Source organism: Schistocerca americana, unplaced genomic scaffold, assembly GCF_021461395.2.
Source record: "Schistocerca americana isolate TAMUIC-IGC-003095 unplaced genomic scaffold, iqSchAmer2.1 HiC_scaffold_77, whole genome shotgun sequence".
NCBI classification, from domain to species: Eukaryota; Metazoa; Arthropoda; class Insecta; order Orthoptera; family Acrididae; genus Schistocerca; species Schistocerca americana.
Window position 1 is genome coordinate 675,001 of NW_025726533.1, and position 5,000 is coordinate 680,000.

Genomic DNA, 5,000 nt, shown 5'->3' on the forward strand with positions numbered 1-5,000 from the left:
TATGTCGTACCGTAACCTAACCTATGTCGTACCGTAACCTAACCTATGTCGTACCGTAACCTAACCTATGTCGTACCGTAACCTAACCTATGTCGTACCGTAACCTAACCTATGTCGTACCGTAACCTAACCTATGTCGTACCGTAACCTAACCTATGTCGTACCGTAACCTAACCTATGTCGTACCGTAACCTAACCTATGTCGTACCTTAACCTAACCTATGTCGTACCTTAACCTAACCTATGTCGTACCTTAACCTAACCTGTATTGCGCCTTAACCTAACCTGTATTGCGCCTTAACCTAACCTGTATTGCGCCTTAACCTAACCTGTATTGCGCCTTAACCTAACCTGTATTGCGCCTTAACCTAACCTGTATTGCGCCTTAACCTAACCTGTATTGCGCCTTAACCTAACCTGTATTGCGCCTTAACCTAACCTGTATTGCGCCTTAACCTAACCTGTATTGCGCCTTAACCTAACCTGTATTGCGCCTTAACCTAACCTGTATTGCGCCTTAACCTAACCTGTATTGCGCCTTAACCTAACCTGTATTGCGCCTTAACCTAACCTGTATTGCGCCTTAACCTAACCTGTATTGCGCCTTAACCTAACCTGTATTGCGCCTTAACCTAACCTGTATTGCGCCTTAACCTAACCTGTATTGCGCCTTAACCTAACCTGTATTGCGCCTTAACCTAACCTGTATGGCGCCTTAACCTAACCTGTATGGCGCCTTAACGTAACCTGTATTGCGCCTTAACGTAACCTATATTGCGCCTTAACGTAACCTATATTGCGCCTTAACCTAACCTATATTGCGCCTTAACGTAACCTATATTGCGCCTTAACCTAACCTATATTGCGCCTTAACCTAACCTATATTGCGCCTTAACCTAACCTATATTGCGCCTTAACCTAACCTATATTGCGCCTTAACCTAACCTATATTGCGCCTTAACCTAACCTATATTGCGCCTTAACGTAACCTATATTGCGCCTTAACCTAACCTATATTGCGCCTTAACCTAACCTATATTGCGCCTTAACCTAACCTATATTGCGCCTTAACGTAACCTATATTGCGCCTTAACGTAACCTATATTGCGCCTTAACGTAACCTATATTGCGCCTTAACCTAACCTATATTGCGCCTTAACCTAACCTATATTGCGCCTTAACCTAACCTATATTGCGCCTTAACCTAACCTATATTGCGCCTTAACGTAACCTATATTGCGCCTTAACGTAACCTATATTGCGCCTTAACGTAACCTATATTGCGCCTTAACGTAACCTATATTGCGCCTTAACGTAACCTATATTGCGCCTTAACGTAACCTATATTGCGCCTTAACGTAACCTATATTGCGCCTTAACGTAACCTATATTGCGCCTTAACCTAACCTATATTGCGCCTTAACGTAACCTATATTGCGCCTTAATGTAACCTATATTGCGCCTTAATGTAACCTATATTGCGCCTTAATGTAACCTACGTTGCGCCTTAACGTAACCTACGTTGCGCCTTAACGTAACCTACGTTGCGCCTTAACGTAACCTACGTTGCGCCTTAACGTAACCTACGTTGCGCCTTAACGTAACCTACGTTGCGCCGTAACGTAACCTACGTTGCGCCGTAACGCAACCCACGTTGCGCCGTAACGTAACCCACGTTGCGCCGTAACGTAACACACGTTGGGCCTTAACCCAACACACGTTGGGCCTTAACCCAACACACGTTGGGCCTTAACCCAACACACGTTGGGCCTTAACCCAACACACGTTGGGCCTTAACCCAACACACGTTGGGCCTTAACCCAACACACGTTGGGCCTTAACCCAACACACGTTGGGCCTTAACCCAACACACGTTGGGCCTTAACCCAACACACGTTGGGCCTTAACCCAACACACGTTGGGCCTTAACCTGCTCTGTAATTGTCATACGACGCGTTAAATTAGTGTAGTGTTGCCTAACTGCAACCCCCGCAATATAGTTTGCTACTCGCACTGCCCGGTCCCCAGTGTATCGCTTCATGTTAAACACCTTGCAGCTATACACTGTAATGTGGATGGCAGCAGGACGTACATGCTCAATGCCCTTTGCAGTTGTTCATTGGCATTTGCAGTTGTTCATTGGCATTTGCATGGCGAAGCACTTAGCCTACGCTGTGGTACGGCCTGTGTCAACTGTCCGCTGATGTTGTACGTCCAAATCACACACTGTACTGCACATTGGTCCTCATGTACTGAATGATACATCGTGGTACATGTGACCGTACAACGACTGCGCCAACAACGGCGAACCATGCGGTCCAAATGTTGTGCACTCAGCTACGTGTCGTCTCCCTATAAGAGCTGGATTGCAGTGTGGTATGCCCTGGATGGCGATCAGCATGAGCCGTCTGTTGATGTAGTGGCGCGTGTTGTCAGACGTAGTCGTCTCTTCTCACACACCGTGATAGCATGGTGCACTGCGTTCCACATCTGCGACATGCGACAGAGGCCGGTTGACAGTCGTTCGCGCAATGGACATCGCATACGTACGGGGGCCACCTTCCACGTGTTCGCGAAGCGTGCACATGTTGTTGCGTGTATGTGGGCAGACATAGTGTGTCGTGACACCTGACACAGGCATGCAACAATCGTTGAATTTGCAAATGGCGATGGACGCCTACGTTTGCTGGTGACGTTACGCAAATGAACAACTGGTAAACCGTTGTGGTGCGGTTGTTCTCGCTAGAGGTGAATCAGTGATGGCGACGATCGGTTGAGCTACCAACCGGTTGTTCCAGCGATACCCACCATGCCCACGAACGTGAATGGCATCTGGGTGTGAAGCGATACGCGGCGGTGGCTGGGTGGGACCGTCCCCGGCCGGTGAGGGGGGGCCTCCCGGCGTGCTGGCCGCGCGGTGCGTGGGCGCACGCGCTACAGCCGGCTGGTGGGGGCGGCCAGTGGCAGGCGCGCCGGCCGACGGAGGCGGCAGGCGGCGCAGCTGCGCGCCGGCGCACCCTGCACGCGGCGCCGTGCGGCCAAAGTAGGTCCTCGCGGGCCCGGTGCGAAGCGCGGTGGACATCTGCAGTGTGCTGGTCCGATTGAGGACTGTGTGCGCTGAGGATGCGCCGCCGCCCGGCGCTCGGCGCCGCGACGCCGTCTGCTGCTCGGTCGCCTCTGCGGTTCTCGCAGGTGGTTTGTATCGCAGCTGTGCGGACGTGTTGGCGCGTGCGCTGTGCTGGGAGAGTTCGCTTCGGCACCCAAGTGGGGCTTTTGTCCTTCTGTGGCGCTGGCGTTGGAGCTGCCGGTCACCGTAGGTGGCGCGTGTTGTCTCCCGCCGGCAATGCCACGACAGCACGCTCCCGGGCCTCTGTCGGCAGCGGCAAGCTCAGTTGGGAGCACGGGTGGTCGCACCTAAAGCGTCTACTCGCCAAACTCCGGGCGATTGCGCCTCTCTCGAACCCGACCAAGTACTTAGGACGGCGCTGCGCGCCGCCGGGACCTGAGAGGGTTTCGAGGTGTATGGTGCAGGGGAGCTCAGCCTCCTCCTGTTTGCAGAATAATTGAGCGGACGCTTGCGTGTTCGCGCGGGCCCCCGGGACACACTCCCGGGCGGCCGGCTGCTCAGCTCTAGTTGACGCAGCTCCCTGGTTGATCCTGCCAGTAGTCATATGCTTGTCTCAAAGATTAAGCCATGCATGTCTCAGTACAAGCCGCATTAAGGTGAAACCGCGAATGGCTCATTAAATCAGTTATGGTTCCTTAGATCGTACCCACGTTACTTGGATAACTGTGGTAATTCTAGAGCTAATACATGCAAACAGAGTCCCGACCAGAGATGGAAGGGACGCTTTTATTAGATCAAAACCAATCGGTCGGCTCGTCCGGTCCGTTTGCCTTGGTGACTCTGAATAACTTTGGGCTGATCGCACGGTCCTCGTACCGGCGACGCATCTTTCAAATGTCTGCCTTATCAACTGTCGATGGTAGGTTCTGCGCCTACCATGGTTGTAACGGGTAACGGGGAATCAGGGTTCGATTCCGGAGAGGGAGCCTGAGAAACGGCTACCACATCCAAGGAAGGCAGCAGGCGCGCAAATTACCCACTCCCGGCACGGGGAGGTAGTGACGAAAAATAACGATACGGGACTCATCCGAGGCCCCGTAATCGGAATGAGTACACTTTAAATCCTTTAACGAGTATCTATTGGAGGGCAAGTCTGGTGCCAGCAGCCGCGGTAATTCCAGCTCCAATAGCGTATATTAAAGTTGTTGCGGTTAAAAAGCTCGTAGTTGGATTTGTGTCCCACGCTGTTGGTTCACCGCCCGTCGGTGTTTAACTGGCATGTATCGTGGGACGTCCTGCCGGTGGGGCGAGCTGAAGGCGTGCGACGCGCCTCGTGCGTGCTCGTGCGTCCCGAGGCGGACCCCGTTGCAATCCTACCAGGGTGCTCTTGAGTGAGTGTCTCGGTGGGCCGGCACGTTTACTTTGAACAAATTAGAGTGCTTAAAGCAGGCAAGCCCGCCTGAATACTGTGTGCATGGAATAATGGAATAGGACCTCGGTTCTATTTTGTTGGTTTTCGGAACCCGAGGTAATGATTAATAGGGACAGGCGGGGGCATTCGTATTGCGACGTTAGAGGTGAAATTCTTGGATCGTCGCAAGACGAACAGAAGCGAAAGCATTTGCCAAGTATGTTTTCATTAATCAAGAACGAAAGTTAGAGGTTCGAAGGCGATCAGATACCGCCCTAGTTCTAACCATAAACGATGCCAGCCAGCGATCCGCCGCAGTTCCTCCGATGACTCGGCGGGCAGCCTCCGGGAAACCAAAGCTTTTGGGTTCCGGGGGAAGTATGGTTGCAAAGCTGAAACTTAAAGGAATTGACGGAAGGGCACCACCAGGAGTGGAGCCTGCGGCTTAATTTGACTCAACACGGGAAACCTCACCAGGCCCGGACACCGGAAGGATTGACAGATTGATAGCTCTTTCTTGAT

The 5,000-nt window shown here is 52.2% G+C and overlaps 1 non-coding gene across 1 annotated transcript in view; it reads left to right on the forward strand.

Moving 5' to 3' along the window:
• The first annotated feature begins 3,644 nt into the window (after positions 1–3,644).
• The window catches only part of LOC124590608, a 1,910-nt gene continuing 554 nt past the window's right edge, over positions 3,645–5,000 (forward strand). The window contains exon 1 of the ribosomal RNA XR_006976666.1: positions 3,645–5,000. This exon is cut by the window's right edge and continues 554 nt beyond it. This is a non-coding gene — a ribosomal RNA (small subunit ribosomal RNA).